This window comes from Schistocerca serialis, chromosome 3, assembly GCF_023864345.2.
Source record: "Schistocerca serialis cubense isolate TAMUIC-IGC-003099 chromosome 3, iqSchSeri2.2, whole genome shotgun sequence".
Classification (NCBI taxonomy): domain Eukaryota; kingdom Metazoa; phylum Arthropoda; class Insecta; order Orthoptera; family Acrididae; genus Schistocerca; species Schistocerca serialis.
The window spans coordinates 701,865,328-701,885,367 of NC_064640.1; the positions used below are offsets into that span (position 1 = coordinate 701,865,328).

The 20,040-nt window shown below is 44.7% G+C and overlaps 1 pseudogene; it reads right to left on the reverse strand.

Moving 5' to 3' along the window:
- Positions 1-17,816: 17,816 nt before the first annotated feature.
- On the reverse strand, positions 17,817-17,933 carry LOC126472124 (5S ribosomal RNA; annotated as a pseudogene).
- Positions 17,934-20,040: the final 2,107 nt, after the last annotated feature.

The following is a 20,040-nucleotide window of genomic DNA, read 5'->3' on the forward strand; positions in this document are numbered from 1 at the left end:
GGCGTCACCTGAACACGCGATCTGCGTTTTCGACACAGACAAAGATCCCCTTATTTACGAGATCGCAAATGATGCTTATGGCATTCGACGCCCCCCAAATTGTCGACCATGCAATATTGGCTGCTAATGGCAACAGAGGGCGGACTGGAGGTATCTAGTGGTGAGCACAGCGTGAGGTTACGAAGCATAGTTAAACTGCTTAGACGACGAGTGATTCACTAAAGTGCTACAGTGCTAGTGGTGTTGATACAAAACAGAGCAATGGCAACGATAAACATATCAAACATTGCATTATATCTACAACAACAGATGCCGAAGTTTACATTTCGCCAGAAAGGAACACAAGGAATTCTGCACAGTGGGAAAGAAGTAGCAGATGAAATATTAGCTTTCCTGCAAGATGAGTCAGTGGATCGTGTGGTGTCGTACACGCTCAACTCTGCGGACAATGTACATGAGGAATACAATGATGGCGATACGTATTTAATAAGTTAAAGTGACACTGAAACAGGTGTCGAGCCGTATACGAGGCCTGTTCAAGAAAGAATGATATAATTTTTCTTGACAACATACCTTTACTCATCCTCAGAATTTTGAGGGTCCTTCTCAAAGTAGTCTTCCATGAACGCGGTGCACTTGTCCCAGCGTTTCTGCCAGTCTTCATATACGTGCTGGAAACCATTTTTTGAAAGGTCCTTCAAAATCGCCTCCAGAGCCTTCACTACTGCTTCTGATGATTGATAATGCCTCCCAAGAAGGCGTTTCTTCGAGTTAGGGAACAGAAAAAAGTCACATGGGGCTAAATCCGGACTATAGGGAGTGTGAGAGATGGTTCAAATGGCTCTGAGCACTATGCGACTTAACTTTTGAGGTCATCAGTCACCTAGAACTTAGAACTAATTAAACCTAACTAACCTAAGGACATCACACACATCCATGCCCGAGGCAGGATTCGAACCTGTGACCGTAGCGGTCGCTCGGCTCCAGACTGTAGCGCCCAGAACCGCACGGCCACTCCGGCCGGCGGTGAGGGATGCACTTCACGTTGATTTTTGAAAGATATTCAGCAACAAAATTGGTAATATGCGGCCGCGCATTATCGTGGTGCTGCATCCAGCCTGCTTCACAGAAACGTGGTCTTTTGCGCCTGATATGGACATGAAATGTTTTCAGGACACCCCTGTAGTATTGTCCAGTTACTGATGTGTGTGCAGGTACAACATGCTGATAAACCATTCCATGAATATCAAAGAATGAGGCGAACATAACTTTCCCAGCAGAAGCAACCACTTTTGATTTTTTGGGGGTTGGTTTATGAAGGAGATTTCCACACTTAACTTTGATATTTGCTCTCAGGATCAAAATGATGTAGCCAAGTTTCATCAGTAGTGATCACATTTGAAAGAAACTCCGTATATTCCTCTAACATCAACTTTAATTGCATGCAGACCTACATGCGAATGTCCTTTTGTTCGGAAATCAACAGTTTTGGGACCCATCGCGCACAAACATGTGTCATGTGTAAATTTTCTGTCACCTACGTGTGGGTGGCACCCAATGAAATGTTTAGTATTTCAGAAAGTGACCTCAAGGTAATTCTTCGATCGTCTCTCACAGTAACAGCAACAGTGTTGATTTTTTCTTCCGTAACAGCAGTAACTGGAGCACCGGGTCCATCTTCCGTTGAAATTGATTGTCTCCCCTCCTTAAACATTTTAAACCACCATCGAACTGTGCTGTACGGAAGAACAGACTCTCCATAGGCTTCCTGTAACATTGTATAGCTGAAAATTTGTTGAGAAGAAAGCAAAATTTCAAAGCCGCATATTGAGCCTCGCGTGTTACCTCCATTGCAGCGGTAGGGGATACTGAACATGTCTGACTTTGCCTGCCTCTCACAGGCGGGAACCAGGAGACCCAACAATGAAACAACTACGGCGTGTTTGTTGCACTTTAAGCTAACAGAATGTCGTGAGATTAAATTTTAGCACGAGAAATCATGACCATAAAAAATTATGATTATTCTTTATTGAACAGCCGTCGTATATCATCACCCCCGTCGTACCGGAAGCCACAAACCCCGTCTCCAGTGAAATGTAGTAAAGGACAATTTTTGTCCAAAAAGCAGGTACGTACATGGAAGATCATTCTCAGCACAGGAAAAAAAATTATTAATAGATTTCGATTAAGTCTGCAGCAGTATGACAGTGTAGTGCATAAGAAAAAATTACTGATATTCGAGGGAGGACAAGGCGCACTTGTTGCAAAACATGTGTTTGCGCGTTCCAAGGATGCTCAATACAACTTACTGACTGTGCATGATAGTGACCTACTATGTTAGCACATCAAATAGCGGACGACATAGATTACAATGATGTAAAGGGCAGCAGTAGATTGTTGCATGATTTCAAACAGTGCTACGACATTTCAAACAAAGCGTCAACTTGACGATGCACAGCAAACTGTGGAATCGGCCCGAGAATTTTAGATGAGATAAAAAAAATCTTGTCCAATAGTTCAATAAGGAATTTTTTTTCAACTTCGACCAATTTGGATTTGAAGAGGAAATGCATATGAAAGGAACTCTTGAAGTTACAGGTACCGAGAGAGTTATATCAACTAACACCAATGCCTTAACGCATTTGTATACAATTTTGCCGTTTGTTAATCTGGAGAATGAGTTGGCTGGAAAGTTCTTTATTGTGCTGCTAAAAGTTTGAGGTGCTCTGCCTCCTTCGATTCTGTCTCATGTGCGTGATCTTGCCAGGGCTGTAGGGAATATTGACGTCGCAGCAGGCAAGTGTGGGAAGTGGGTGTAAGAGAACTACAACTATGGTATGAGCACTGATTTTCGCCAATATCTGGTCAAAATAATTTGTTTTTGCTTGATTCCCGGTCTGCGTATAAAACTCATACTCCTTTAGAGAAAACTGTCCCTCGTGAAAAGTGTGTGACATTGTGGTTCATACCAACTGGAACCACTGCAGAAATTCAACCTCTGGAATTTTTTTTTTTCCGTGTTTGTAAAACCTTTTATCGCACTACCTGCAGCTGCGCCTTAAAGGAAACTAGTTTCACGATCTGTTCCATTTCAGACTGTTTACCATTCGTTTCCACGCTATCGCATTCCATCAGTTCTCATCACCACGTTACACCAATATGATTCTATATGCATTCATTAAGAGTGGATATCTAACTGAAAGTCATGGCCTGTTTTTAACTCCCAAGGATTTCGCATTCGATCTTAATGGATCCTTTGTGATCACTGTGGCGCACCATTTTTCATTCGGTGTTCATGGTACAAGTTAGTAGATCGTATTAAAGATTTCTTGAATGTCGACGATGTGCATTTATGAATTGTAATGCATAAATCCCATAGAAGGTTGAGCTCTGCACCTCCCGGACACTCATTTACTGTCGCCCTCTTGATGCATACGGTGAGTCATTATCAGCTAATATTTTTCCTGCTATAACTGTTAACATAACATTTTCAAATGAGCCTTACTAAAGACTGAACTTGCGATCTCACATTCAAGGGGTTCCTTGCGCGACGTTAAACTAAGAAGATGGAAATCGTCATGATATCCTTTCTAACTCTGGTATCTGCAAGAACTATTTTAATTTTTAGGTGACAAGAAAATTATTCAGCTACAGGTTCTTTTTGTTGTAATAATAGTAGGTGTTGTTGTTCTTATTGTTGTTGTTTTTGTTATTGTCTTCAGTCCGATGACAACTTTTACCACCCATATTTCCCTCCTTTACCAATGTGACGGTTCCTTGATGCCTCGGGATGTATCCTATTAACTCTTTTTCAGCCAGTTTGTGGCATAAAGTTCTTTTTCCCTAATTCGATTCAGTAATTCCTTATTAATTATCCAATCGGCCAATTTTATTACATCATCAGTATTCTTTTCTTCTTGCGTGAACTATTTATTGTCCATGTTTCACTCCCCTACAAGGCTACGCTCCAGACAAATAACTTCAGAAAATACTTCTAAAATTTAAATTTGAAATCACAAATTTCTCTTTTCGTGTTATCGCCACTCTACGTCTTATAACCTTTCAACTTCGGTCATTCTCACTTATTCTGCTGACCAAATTATTAAAGTCATTTACTACTTTTAGTATTTTGTTACCCTCGGCACCGGCTGATTGGCCAGATTGGTAATGTGTTCTGTTGCATTATGTTGCAGGAAATAAATGTATGTCGTTTTGCTTATTGTTAGTTCTCTGGAAAAAAAAGAAAAACAGGTTGCAGTATACTGTTCCCATGCCCGTCAGAAGTTATGGTCCTGTGGAAAATGATATGTCTAATAATTAGTCTCGCTCCAGTGGAGTCAATAGCTCTTGTGGTGGCACAGTGAAATTCACACTTGTGGTATTATTAACTTTTTCTATTTTTAATCAACTATCAGCCGTAATAATAGGCGGTTTCATAGTTCGTAAGAGTAAGTACTATACGAATTCCAAAAGAGACAATCAGCTAACATTTTATTTTCCTACATACATAGCCTCTAAGTACCAGAATGAAAGTGTGGTAGATGGATTCAGACTGTTACGTACTCCGTATCAGTCGTAATATGCTTTCGCTGCTCCATAGTATTAACTCCTTTACATCTCCTGGCGATTCCAAATCTGACAGATTATCACAGCTAAGAAAATCTTTTACAGTGAAATAAACGGATACCACTGCGCAAGGCCTTACCTGCAATTAGTACAAGGCACTCGTTAGGAGCCTTTTGATCCCGTGCTTCAATGGTAGGCCATCAGAGTATCACTATCACTTAATAATGTACTACATGGTACAGAAGCCATGGGTCCCACTAGTGCCGGTAAGTTTATGAAACGGAGTCATTACTTGCTCTTCGTAGCTTGCTCATGGCAATTGCCCTGTAGGTAGGTGCTCACTACGTGTTATTTGTTTATGAAATACTCAAAAAAACTATAAAATTAATCATTAAACTCAAGAAACATTTTAATAAGTCAAAATATAGCTTGCATATTTCTATGAGGTAAACAATTCTAACTAATTTAAGATTTCATATTTTTAGGAAGAATACTTAAACTTTATCTTACTAGGAGGGAACTGTCGATATGAAGACAGCCTGCATGGTTACCTCTCATGTGAAGTTGCCAGATTTTGACTTAGTGCTCCCCTCCCCCCTCCCCCATTCCTGTGACACCACAGCGGTAGGTCAATTGTACAAAGTACAGAATTCAAGATGACAGATCTAGAATCGAGGCCACTTATCCTACGTTTAAAATTGCAGGTAATTCAAGAATGCAAGATGGCTCAAATAGCGCATTTCTCCTAAGTGTCAAATCCAATATGAAGAAACTAGCTTACTTGCCCTCGGTTTAAAATGGCAAATAATAACGATTTAATATGGGAAATTCAAAGCAGTCCAATTTAAAATGACAAGATAGTCCAGTGGCGCATCCGGCATTGTTGTCAGTTTTCCGCCTAGCTGTGGAACTAGGCCTCTTGTCCTAAGTTTAAAACGCGATGTTTCAGCTTACTGGCACAGCCTGCATGGTTGTCGTGGCGTTTAGCCCTTTCAGTTACGTAAGAAAACTAAAGGGCTTATGGTTGAAATTTATGCGTCTCTCTGTTAATTAGGGAGTTTATAAACAAAATATGTTAGTATTTCCAACAGTTTTGTTTGTACTTCTAAGAAAAATGCTGCCACATATTTGTCCCTATGTTCCTTACAGGACTCTTACAGAACACATTACACATTATACACTAAAGAACTACAAAGGCTGTGTATCTGTTGTCAGTTTGGTGTGAAATCCTGAAAAACAGTTTCTGCTCGAGGTAAAGCCTAAACTAACATCATATTGCGCACAGATATTGTAAATACGATTTTCATCATACATTGAAGCATAATAAACACATAATTTTCTTACTTGCTTGAGGTTTTTACAGCTGTCGATAAATTGCTTTGTTGACTCGAATAACTGCCGGTTAGACTTCTTGCAATGTGATGTCTGAGCTCTAAGATGATGATTTCAATCCAGCTTCTGCTGCCAGTTTTGAATGTATTAGATATGCGTGGTTCACACCAACGTCAAGAAGATCAAAGAAAATTCTCAGATAATACCCAATTTTTGCCTTTCTGCCAATCTCATAAGTCATTTTGCGGTCTACCCCTGCCAGTCACTTGTCCTTTCTTATTATAAAGGGACACTTAACACTGATATTATCATAAGCACCAGACTGACGCTTCTTCACATTTAAACAGGATATTGGGGAAACAAAATTAGTCAGTAGATAAACTGGCTTGTTATCGATCCATTTGAGGATTGTCAGTCATTGCTAATGAGACTATGTATCACCCCTTTTCATATCCTTGTCTGGAGGGAATGACTTTGGGATGTTTCTACAATTGGTGTGTTCTGTACCACAGGATGTGATATTTTCGAAAGCAAGGTAATACCGCAAAGCTGGAAATTTAAAAAAAATATCTATGTAAATTTCACATGCCGGTCTAGACGTGGATTTTATCAGTTGCAGAACTGCTGACCCACCAAGTCCTACTTCAGAACCTGACTGTTTTCTGCCAGTGTATAAATCAAACTCAAATAGATAATCAGATTCTGAATTACACATGTACCACACCTTGAAACTCACTTAACTGACTTAGTTATGATGTCCTGGTGCATAATACTACAAATTTTGAACCGGATCATATGCTCTTCTACAGATTGAGCCCTAGTTGCACTAAAAGATGCCCCGAAGATTTTGTTCAATTGATCAGTTGTGGGTCTCACTTTCTTTGCATGATCTTTCTTTCTTGATTGATCTGCATTGTTGGAAAAATGCAAGTACTGCCGAATGGATGTACTTCAGATAGGTTTAGTTTCAATAGTCTGAGCTACATAAGGAACATCTAAATCGGGCCCAGTTGCCCTGTAGGTAAAATATGGTACCCGATTACCAGGTTCATACCAAGAAATGTCTGCATTTCAACTTCATTTGTGATGAAAGCATTGCCAGTTTGTTCTGCATTCTGAATACTTATTAATACTAGTATTAATATATCAGGCAAAAATGACTTTCAGGCCCATTATCAAAGTAAATGTCAAATAGTTTTGCCATCTCACAGTTTTCAATAATACCAAAAAAATCACACTCCTAAATTAATTATTCACATAATCATCAAACTGTCTTGGTTGGTAAGTTCTGGTCAAATAAATTCTGGCAAATCTCGAGGGCATTCAGGTACCTCAGCATTTGGCTCTGCTGTGACATATTCTGTCTGTCTTCTTTTGCTAGGTGGACTACGTATGTCTTATCCAGGTTCTTCTACAACAACATATTCACTTCCATTTTCCGTATCTCCTTCTAGAAAATTTTTATATTCTTCATTTAATGACAGATTATCTTCGTCATAACTACTGTAAGCCTCCAAAATCTGCATTACACTTTCATTGATTAAGAATTCTCGTTTTGTAGCGTACATGACATAAAAGAAAATCTGAAATTACACAAGTATTCTTCCGCTTACATCAATAAAAAAGAAAGATAATATATTTCCTAACGAAGTTAATATACAATTCCATTCACCTGATTTACATAATAGTAAAGATTCCATATCATAACAAAATATTCAGATGCAGGTACACAAGTTACCATTGCGGTACATTGGGAAAACTGTGTCCCATCGAATGAGAAGAAAAATTTTCACTGATTTATAGCAGTTAATTTCCGAAAAATGATCCAAAGTAAAAAACAAACTTACTTGGATATTAGAATGAAATTTTCACTCTACAGCGGAGTGTGTGCTGATATGAAACTTCCTGGCAGATTAAAACTGTGTGCCGGACCGAGACTCGAACTCGGGACGTTTGCCTTTCGCGGGTAAGTGCTCTACCAACTTTCTTTATTTTATTTTATTTTATTTTATTTATTTTTTTCCGTCTAGTGCTGTACCAACTTTCTGTTTTTACTTTTTTTTAAGTTGCAGGCAAGGAGAAAACAAATAAAAACCTCTTGTGTATGAAAATAAAAGACGACGTTCGTCATAAAGTAACACAATATCCTTTGAAAACGTAAAACATAAAAGGTAGCTATATCTCCGCAACGGCCTTATTTTCTTAATTATTTTTTTATTTTTAGTTTTATTTTTTTATTTTTTTAAAATTGTTAACATAAATGAGCATAGAGTCTCACCATCAGCAGCAACCCAATTTTTTAATGTTATTTTTTGTTTGGGGGGGGGGGGAGCACAGGATAAAGAAAACAAATAGGCTGCAGATAGAGAGCTATGCGTGAAAAGCGTAAACATGTGTAAGGAAAAAAAAACTTAGAAGAGTAGGAGAAAAGAGAAGTGAAATAAAATAGGAATACTTTCCGCGCCATGCTCCACTTTGGCGCGCCATCAGAACAAAATGCATTCTATCATTGGCCATTAAAGGGGAACGTGGGATCGTCCAGTCTTGGCTGGCACGGTTCGTTGAGGTTCCAGCTTTGAGGCGGGTTGGTGAAAATAGTATGTAAATAGTTCGCGAAAGTAGCCCGATAGTGTCGATGTCGGCGAAGGGTGTGGTGATGCACTTGGAGGCGTGTCCAAAAGTCCGCCGGATCGACGATGTCGTCCCGGAAGAGGTAGTTGACAGCCATGCCACTTATCCATGTGATCGCGCGACACCTAGCCGATGGAAAGTAGGCCGTGTTGGGATATATCATCATGGTAGGAGAAACGTGATGTGGTGGTACTCGGAGGTAGAAAGCCACAATCTTCTGTACGAGGGTCCAGACGGCTGCTGCTGGCCCACACTCAAAACGATGTAGATCTGTATCATTTGAGGCACAGGGGTGAGTCCACCAGTGCGATGCGATGCTTGCCGTTGACGAGAAGGTACCACATAGAGGTGGTATCAGTGGTGTGATATGGTTGGTGAATCGTTTTCCAAGCTGTAGGCCATGAAACCTGGGGGTGACGTGTTTCGACGGGGTTGCGGGAGACTTTCGGAGAAGGCAATAGATGTCACGGGTGGTCGTCTTCCTGGTCCTGGGGAGCTCGGTGCATATGTAGCTGTACTCCAAAAAGAAACGGTCGATATGTGACATCGGAGGTGGGATGTGTGCCAGAGACGTCGGTGGGCATCGCGAAATAGGTGCGAGCTCGGTGGTCAACATTCCAGTAAAACTAGCATTTTGGCTTTTCCATAACCGGAGCATAGTATTGGTGTAAAGTGCCGTAGTCCTGGCTCTCACATTAACCAGACCGAGGCCACCGTCCCGCTTCGGTGAGAGCTTCATACTGGACTTTGTGTCCAGAACAAAGAAAATAGCCGAAAGCCGCCTGTAGTCTGGCCGCCATTGTCGCAGTGATGGGCAGAATCTGCGTTATATGGGGTATCCGGGCTGCCAGATGGGTATTGACGAAGGTGACTCTCTGGCACATATTTAGCGGGCGTAGTATGTGATGTATGTTGGCCCGGATGCGTTGCAGTAGCGCCCGAAAATTGATCGCCGAGGTGCGGCGAATGTCTCGCGTGTACACTAATCCGAGACAACGAAGGGTTTCCACCAGTTGAAATGGGACTACGCTGTCTGCGGGAAGGCCGCGGCCGATCTTCATGGCGCATGAGTTTGCCACGTTCATAGCGCTCCCTGCCCCTGCACTGTAACTGGTAATCCACTGCATCACGGCTTGTACGTCGGCCGCTGAACGTACGACGAGGTCCAAGTCGTCCGCGTAAGCTCGGCAGCGGAAAATATGATCCCGGAGTGGAATACCTGTCAAACGTTGCCGTAATCCGCAAATGAGTGGTTCCATCGCAATGGCATAAAGCACCGTCGACAAAGGGCAACCCTGCCGTACTGAGCGTTCAATCCGTATAGGTTCTGTAAGTCTGCCGTTGACGAGAAGTCTGGACGTTGCTCCACGAAGGAGCCGCATAATCACTTGCGTGAACGTCGGGGGAATTGCCATGCGGTCCATCACTGCATTGAGGAATGCATGATTGACGCGGTCAAACGCTTGTTTGAAGTCGATGGAGATTAAAGCGCCTGGCAGTCGCGAGTGTGTTGTCACAGCGATCACATCTTGATATTCACTGAGGGCTGTCTGTATATTACGATCGCCGCCTAAAGATGTTTGTTCGTGGGAAACAATGTCTCGTAAGACATGTTTGAGTCGTACTGCTAGAAGGCGTGTGAAAATCTTGAAGTCGGAATTGGGTAACGTGATCGGCCGATAACTATCGAGTCGTGTTCCTCCTGCTGGTTTCGGGACTGGTACAAGTAAGCCTTCCATGAACATTGGTGGCGGGTTCGCCGCACCGGACAAAGTTCCCAGTACATGTCCCTCCATCGTGGCATTATCAAATCTTGGAAGGTTCTGTAAAATTCGAGAGGTAATCCATCCGGGCCGGGAGATCGATTCAGAGACCCTTTGGTCACAGCGCCTTGGACGTCGTCGGTGGTCACTTCAGAAGTCAGGAGGGTTGCAGCTGCTGGGTTTAGAGTACCAAGTGTCTCCTGGGCAACCTCAGCAATGGCCTCTGCACCGGCAGGTACTTCTTGATAGAAAAGTCTATAGTGCGTTGTAAATGCACCCGCAATGGTAGCTTGCGAAGTCAGCCGTCGTCCATCAGGTAGGTCTAAAGTTGTCATTAAAGCCTGTCGGCGTCGACGAACATTTTGAACAATATGATGCATAGAAGGTTCTTCACCGTTAATCCTATCTTGGCTGCGTGCTCGGACAATGGCTCCCTCTAGACGGCATCTGGTCAAGGTTAAAATCTTTGCCTTGCGTTGAGCTTCTGTTAGACGATGCGGGGATGGAGGATGATCCACGAGTTCACGTAGAGCGCTATAGTAGAAATCAGTTTTGTGGTGATTCCACCTGGCTTTGGCTCTGCCATAGTTTGTCAATGTGCTTCGGATGGCCGGTTTGGCGCACAGCAACCACCACTGCAGTGTGGTCTCGTAACGCTTAATGCGTTGAACACAGGTGTGCCACGTGTCGGTGACCTGTTGTCGACATTCAGGATCCCGTAGTAGCGTGACATCGAGTTTCCAAGGTCCTGCACTGCGCCATATAGATTGTCGACCTAGGTTCATGGTACAGATGTAGATGTAATGATCCGAAAAGGCAGACGGCCAACGTTCCGCGTCGAGGAGAACTGATTTTAGAGCGTCAGAGATGTATATTCTATCAAGTCGGCTGGCGGAGTGGCTCGTGATGTGTGTATACCCCGGGCGGTCGCCGTGTACCACTCGCCAAGTGTCAAGGAGACGAAGGCGACGGCCGAGGAAGCGAAGTTCGGACATGTGGTGAAATGGGGGTATTGGTCTGTGCGCTCGAGAACACAGTTGAAATCTCCACCTACGATAAGATGATCGTATCGGCCGAGGAATAAAGGCGTGATATCTTCTGCGTAGAACTTGGAGTGTTCCCTCCGTTTATCAGTGCCCGATGGGGCGTAGAGATTTATGATTTTGATTCCTTCAACTGTTATGGCCACCCCTCGCGCCGTTGGGAGGTAAACTGCAATCCCTTCTCTTAGGAGGATGGCTGCGCCTGTGTGTTCCATAGCTGCAGGGGCGACGTACGTCTCATATCCATAACACACAGTCCAAGTTGCTGTCCTCAGTTCTTGTAACAGGGCCATGTCGATGTCCGCTGCTCTTAGCGTGTCACGGAGCAGTTGAAGTTTAACGTGGGAGCCGATATGATTAGTATTGATAGTAGCTATTCGGTACGCCTGATGGGAGATCCGTGCTGCCGATAGGTTCGTAGCTGGTGAAGATTGTCGTGGTGGATGCTGGAAGTCCACAGAAGTCGCAGGAGTCGCCGTAGAAACTTCCCCCATTTTAGTGTTGGTCTAACGGAGGAACAGATCTCATTTCCGCATCAGATGGAGGTGGGAAATCCGTATCATCCGCCCATGAAAAATGTCCGACAGGTTTGACATCGGCGAGAGGTGGCAGCGCTGCCCGAGTCGGCTCAATTGCGTCGGTGACAACAGGCGTGCTATGTTCCATGGCTTCAGGGCGCGGAACTTGCGCACGATCTCTGTTAGACGGTTCACCGTCTTGTGGATGACGCGTCTCCTTGGCAGAGGAGAAAGTGTTATCGTGTTCTATGTCAGAGTGATGTGCCATCTCTTCGTCCTGCGGAGGTGGCTCAATGGTCGATTCCGACATCTTGCGGCGTTTTTTTCGTCGTTTGGGCGACTTCTGCTTTCGCCAATGAATTTCGGTGTCTGAGGAAGGAAGAGATTCACGTCGTTCCGGTACAAAAGCCGCGGGTGCTATGATGCGGTCGTCATTCTCCAGAACACTCTCATTGGTATACTTGTGACCTTCTAGCGTGGGTGTGTCCGGCTGTTGGACATGTTCACGGGCGGCATCGCCGGTGTCAAGGTGCTGGGACGCCGAGGTGTATCGGACCAGAGAGACTCTCATGAACGGCGTCTTGTGAGGGCTGGACGTGCAGTGTCGCCGCATAGGTGACTGGAAGGGTGGTTGTGGTTCTGTCGGTGTTCGTATCTTCGTGCCTTAGTTGTGTGATGCGGCGTTGCAGGCATTGCCACAACCGGAACATGTTCGTGGTTGTCCGTCGTAAATGACCACCGCACGGCAGCCGCCGATAGAAATGTACGATGGAACGTGCCGTTTGAGATCGATTCGGACTTGTCTCACACCATTAAGTACCGGATACGTCGTGAACTGTGACCATATCTCGGCGACGTGACTCTGGACTTTTCCGAACGGGCTTAGCGCCGCGATGACTTCATCTTCATTCCCCTCGAAAGGCAGTTTGAATACACGGATCGTCCGAAGGCCAAGTCCTCCATGGTCCACATCCACAGGCCCGACGTTTCCGTCGGAGCACCGAAATTTTAGTCCATGTCGCGTCCTTTGAATAATCTCGTTGCAGGCAGCGTCGGAAGTCATCTTAACATAAACGACGCTGCTAATGATCGATAGGTGTATGCCGATGAGTTCGTCACGAGGGAAGCACACGTACAGCGGCATGGTGAGGCGCGGCGGGCGGACCGCACGGTCAGCTGACACGGCTCGGCCACTGCGACAATTACGAATTCTCCCGGGGTGCTGGCCTCGGGCGATCGCGGAAGCTAGCTCCCCAAGGGCACAGTTTGGACGAGCCTGGTGTAGACCATGAGGGAAGATGAGTTTGAATTTTGTTTCGAAATCAATGGAGTTTCCAGAGAGCTGAAGGGTAGACCACAGACCCATCATCACAAATGGTTCTGAGCTCTATGGGACTTAACGTCTAAGGTCATCAGTCCCCTAGAACTTAGAACTACTTAAACCTAACTAACCTAAGGACATCGCACACATCCATGCCCAAGGCAGGATTCGAACCTGCGACCGTAGCAGTCGCATAGGGCGCTGCAGTCATGGACTGTGCGGCTGGTCCCGGGGGAGGTTCGCAACATTTGAACACAAGCCAGTTGTTCACAGCTTCTAGCCACATCAATGCAGACCACAATGTTGCAGTAAGATTAAACCCAACGTTGGTATCAGACGGCTTTCAATGAAAAGTGAGCACGTTCAAATGCACCTCTCCTCGTAGAAAAAATGCATACAATGCAGACTTGGCTGCATTTTGTGTATGGTAAACACAACGCAGCAACTGTTGTGTAGTTTGCACCATACAGTCCGCAGCTCGTGGTCGTGCGGTAGCGTTCTCGCTTCCCGCGCCCGGGTTCCCGGGTTCGATTTTCGGCAGGGTCAGGGATTTTCTCTGCCTCGTGATGACTGAGTGTTGTGTGATGTCATTAGGTTAGTTAGGTTTAAGTAGTTCTAAGTTCTAGGGGACTGATGACCTCAGATGTTAAGTCCCATAGTGCTCAGAGCCATTTGAACCATTTTTTTGCACCATACAGAACCGACTGAGAAATTTTAAATACTGTTTGTTGGCGTTTAATACACTTCGACAATTTTTCACAGAGTCAACCAGAATGGATTGCATAATCGCACTGCTGTTATCTTGGTGGTCTCAGCGCACTCTGTTGCCGTGGTTTGATGTTAGGTAATTATAAATATCTATTTTTGTTGACAATATCAGTAAAATCTTATGTCCAATTTCATATGGTAACAGTCGTCTACACTGAGCTGATACAAAATTCCAGGCAGCTGGTCCATCAGAACATCAATTTGAACGTCAGCTAATTCCACTTTATTTGGTATATTCACAGGATTTTTGTGTGCTTCCTTGCCGATTTTTCCAGTAATCCGTTTGCTGCCACATTCTCAAAATGGCTCTGAGCACTATGGGACTTAACTTCTGAGGTCATAAGTCCCCTAGAACTTAGAACTAATTAAACCTAACTAACCTAAGGACATCACACACATCCATGCCCGAGGCAGGATTAGAAACTGCGACGTAGCAGCAGCGCGGTTCCAGACTGTAGCGCCTAGAACCGCTCGGCCACTCCGGCCGGCGCCACATTATCATTTCCACATAGGAGATATGATATTTTTACCTTGATGCTGTGGCTAACGAGATGAACTTAGAGGATTTAAATGTAGGTAACTGTTGAAAGAAACATGTATTCCCTTGTTTAACATCATAGACCTGATCTTCCCTAATTCTTCTTGACAGACCATGTGAGGATGCATATTAACCACTATAATATCGTCACCCGGGTCTTTGACGGACGTAAGCACATTTAAATACTTCTTGCTAAATAGCGCGCTGTTTTTGGTGTAATTTATGCTGCGAATGTCAGCAACAAGTTTGTCCAAGGTCTCGAATAATAACCACAAACCAAAACATTCGTCAGTAGGGCTTGTATTCCTCCCACGAGGTTGAGGGATGGTAAGCAGTTAAGGGTGGAATATGTTGAATGTCAATTACTGCAGAGCTATAGTTGCCATTGAGATAGACAACCAGGATCTGCCTATGCATCCTAGAAGAACGGGATATTGCGGAGATATGGCTTAGCCACAGCCTGGGGGATGTTTCTAGAATGAAATTTTCACTCTACAGCGGAGTGTGCGCTGATATGAAACTTCCTGGCAGATTAAAACTGTGTGCCGGAGCGAGACTCGAACTCGGGACCTTTGCCTTTCGCGGGCAAGTGCTCTACCGACTGAGCTACCCAAGCACGACTCACGCCCCGTCCTCACAGCTTTAATTCCGCCAGTAGAAAGGTAGGAGACGAGGTACTGGCGGAATTAAAGCTATGAGGACGGGGCGTGAGTCGTGCTTGGGTAGCTCAGTCGATCAGTCTGCGTTCGGCAGGGCAACAGTGCGCACCGCGCTCGGCCATCCACGCCGCTGCGCGCGCGGAATGTTTTGTTTACTTCCTCGTCACAGCACTTCTCAGTCGAACAAGCTGTAATGGCCAACTCTTACAGGTAGAACACTCTTAAGTTCACCTTCTCAAATTAATACGCACGACCCAAAGCACTGGCCGTCGAACGCTTCCTACGCGAAGACGTGAAGATCCCTCGTGACGAACTCATCGGCATACACCTATCGATCATTAGCAGCGTCGTTTATGTTAAGATGACTTCCGACGCTGCCTGCAACGAGATTATTCAAAGGACGCGACATGAACGGTGCTCCGACGGAAACGTCGGGCCTGTGGATGTGGACCATGGAGGACTTGGCCTTCTGACGATCCGTGTATTCAAACTGCCTTTCGAGGGGAATGAAGATGAAGTCATCGCGGCGCTAAGCCCGTTCGGAAAAGTCCAGAGTCACGTCGCCGAGATATGGTCACAGTTTACGACGTATCCGGTGCTTAATGGTGTGAGACAAGTCCGAATCGATCTCAAACGGCACGTTCCATCGTACATTTCTATCGGCGGCTGCCGTGCGGTAGTCATTTACGACGGACAACCTCGAACATGTTCCGGTTGTGGCAATGCCTGCAACGCCGCATCACACAACTAAGGCATGAAGATACGAACACCGACAGAACCACAACCACCCTTCCAGTCACCTATGCGGCGACACTGCACGTCCAGCCCTCACAAGACGCCGTTCATGAGAGTCTCTCTGGTCCGATACACCTCGAGGCGTCCCAGCACCTTGACACCGGCGATGCCGCCCGTGAACATGTCCAACAGCCGGACACACCCACGCTAGGTCACAAGGATACCAATGAGAGTGGTCTACCCTTCAGCTCTCTGGAAACTCCATTGATTTCGAAACAAAATCAAACTCATCTACCCTCATAGTCTGCACCAGGCTCGTCCAAACTGTGCCCTTGGGGAGCTAGCTTCCGCGATCGCCCGAGGCCGGCACCCCGGGAGAATTCGTAATTGTCGCAGTGGCCGAGCCGTGTCAGCTGACCGTGCGGTCCGCCCGCCGCGCGTCACCATGCCGCTGTACGTGTGCTTCTTACTGAAGACAGCCCGCTGCGTAAGCAGCGGTCAAAAGCATTGATGTGGCACAAGGCCGTTAGCGATACCCACGAGATAGACACGTGCGTACGTCACGAAGGTAGGCCTAAGCTAGCTCGCTCTCTTAACTCAGGTGACAGAAAGCGCGTCTACACTTGTTAACTAGTAGTGTGTGTGTACAAACGAGAATTTCCTCTTCTACTGGGATCTGGTATTATAAAGTCTTACTGTTTACTACTCGTACAACAAAATTTAAAAAACACTTCTCGACATAAATGGTATAACGGCTTGTTTGTAGCATTTAATCTCTTCTGCGTAACAGTCCTCATTTCACGCAGGATGTGATACCTTATGCAACTGATAATTATTTTGACACGATTTTAATTTTATTGTACGTCAGTACAGCTGTAACAAATTAGTAGTAGGCCTATGCCCTTTCTACCATTGTAGGACTAATAGCAGTAAGATTCCATAATAGTTGATTCCAGTATAAGATGCAATTCTCGTTTGTACATACACACTCCGTTACGAGATAACAAGTGTAGAAATGCAGTTCTGCTGAGTTGAGCGAGCAAGTGAGTGAACTCGCCAGCCGCTGTGGCCGAGCGGTGTTCGGCACTTCAGTCCGGAACCGCGCTGCTGCTACGGTCGCAGGTTCGAATCCTCCCTCGGGCATGGATGTGTGTGTTGTCCTTAGGTTAGTTAGGTTTAAGTAGTTCTAAGTATAGGGGACTGATGACCTCAGATGTTAAGTCCCATAGTGCTTAGAGCCATTTGAATCATTTGAGCGAACTCGGCCTACCTTCGTGACGTACGCGCCGCGGCCTGTCTTTCTCGTAGGCCTCGGCCATTTGTTAATAGACGTAAGGCTACAGTACATCGAGATGGATGGTCAACAGCAGCAGACAAAAAAAAGGAGGGCGGCGAGTCCGCACTATTTAAACCCGAGTGGGAAATTAATTTATTTTGTACTGATGTCGAAAACCATGCTAAATGTTTAGTATGTCATCGGAATCTCATGTATTTAAAAAAAGTACTCGATTGAACGGCACTTTAATACCTGTCACAAAGATACTTCGAAAATTCGTCACAAGAGGAACGCCAGTCAGAGCTTGAAGAACTGAAAGAAAATTTCAAGTAACATTACAGTGAAATAAGTGTTTCCTGTCGTACGACTCATTATTTACAAAGATCTGATGTCACTTAGAAATGTGCCAGAATATCAGATTGTCAGCAACAGGGAACGTTTCTTTTCAGTTAATTTTCATCTTTAGCACTCCGTCTTCAGGCCACAAGTGGCTCATCGGGACCATCCGACCGCCGTGTCATCCTCAGATGAGGATGCGGATAGCGAGGCGTGTGGTCAGCACACAGCTCTCCCAGTCGTTATGGTGGTTTCCTGTGATCGGAGTCGCTACTATTCGGTTGAGTAGCTCCTCAATTGGCATCACGAGGCTGGGTGCACCCCGAAAAATGGCAACAGCGCATGACCGCCCAGATGGTCACTCACCAAGTGCAGGCCACGCCCGACAGCGCTTAACTTCGGTGATCTGACGGGAACCGGTGTACCCACTGCAGCAAGGCCGTTGCCAACTTTTATCTTTTGGTTGCATTAAATCGAGTAACACAGACATAAGAAAATGTATCAGGTGCGTTATTGTTTGCAATTTTCTGAAAAGCCGTCACAAACGCTCTCTCGGACAGCTAAGTGTCATTAACATATGTTGTAGTTTGACCTATGTTTCAGTTAATTAAAACGCAAATATTACAATACATAAAAATTTATTTTGCGACCACCTTTTGCTGGCCTTGCTAGAGTCTATGGACGCTTTTCAGAGGAACCGGGGGGTAAACGCATCTAAAACCAATCTTTTTTTGTTAGTTTTTTGTTGGGGGTTTCAATGAACGAAACAATTGTTAAAATGGTAAAAGTCTTTTAAAAACAGGATTGTACAAAGTTAGCTGTAACGTTTTTTTGTTTTTTGGTTTTTTTTTTTTTTTTTTTTTTTTTTTTTTTTTTTTTTTTTTTTTTGCCGTGGTAGAAGCAGGAAACGGGTGGGCAAAGTTTGCTGAGAATTGCGAAAGCAGGGAAACTCTTCGCGGCTGGGAACCTCATCAAGGATTGGCTAAATGGCTCTGAGCACTATGGGACTTAACATCTGAGGTCATCAGTCCCCTAGAACTTAGAAATACTTAAACCTAACTAACCTAAGGACATCACACACATCCATGCCCGAGCCAGGATTCGAAACTGCGACCGTAGCGGTCGACAGTTCCACACTGAAGCTCCTAGAACCGCTCGGCCACATCGGCCGGCTCATCAAGGATTACCTGGTCGACTCGGCGGCTTGTATTTGTCCAGCAAACCTCACGGAAGATTTGAAAAAATACCTCTTTCGCCTCAAACTGTTGCTCGCCGAGTCGAAGATATGGCCTCAGATATGGAGCAGCACTTAATAAAGAGAGCGGCAAACTTCGTTTCATTTTCTATCGCGTTTGACAAGTCCACGGACGTTGCGGACATATCTCAGCTCGTCATATTCATTCGGGTGTCGACGACAATCCTCGTGTCACCGAAGAATTTCTCGACCTTATGCCATTAAAAGATACAAACACGGGTTTGGATACTTTTAGAGTCGTGGAAAACGTGTTCGAGTCAATGGGTTTAAAATGGGGACGCCGGACCAGTGTAACAACTGATGGGGCCCCTGCGCTGTGAGGGATACGCACAGGATCCCTGGGTTACGTCAGGTCAAAAATGAATGAAGTCGGCTGTTCCTTATTCGCGGCAGTCCATTGTCTGATACACCAGGAGGCACTTTGTGCGAGGATTGTCAACTTAAAAAATGTTATGGACACGTATGTTCGAACGGTCAATTTTCTTCGCTCCCATGCACTCACACATCGCCAATTTAAAGAATTTCTGTCTAATATTGAAGCGGAATATCCAGACATCCCTACCACGCCGGAGTAAGATGGCTGTGCAGAGGGAAGGTGCTGCATCCGGGTATCTCCTTGAGGAACGTATCGCTACCTTTTTGGAAATAAAAGGACGTCCAGCAGAATTACTTCGTGATTCTAAGTGGGTGGCGAATTTGGCTTTTCTGGGTGACCTAACTGGTCATTTAAACACTTTGAACATTTCACTCCAAGGCGAAAATCACTCCGTTGTCAAATTGGTGCAAACGATTCAAGTATTTTTTAAAAAAAACTTATTTTGTGGGAAAAACAGTTGCGCGGGGAGAATTGTGGACACTTAACTGCATTAGACAGCGTTAAAGAAGATGTCGATTTTTCAGATTATGTTCAAATCTTGTGCGAATTACAAGGAGAGTTCGAAAACAGAGATTTGGAGATAAGTGAGCTTGAACCGGCCTTAGATATATTTGTTCACCCGTTTTCCCTTCGGGCAGAGGACGTCTCACAAGTGTTTCAACTAGAGTTGATTGACTAGCAGTGCGATATCCCCCCGAAGTACCGCTTTCTTATGTGTAAAACTTTGGATGACTTTTACAGCTGTTTTCCACGAGAGAAATATTCTCTTTTGTGCAAGCACGGACCAAAGTTCTCTCAATGTTTGGTTCCACGTATATTTGTGAGCACTTTTCCTCCGTTTTAAAGCTAATTCTTTGAGGTTAGCAGTCTCCCGGAATATTGTACCAAACTTAGACAAGGTTATTTCCTCGAAAAACAAAAAC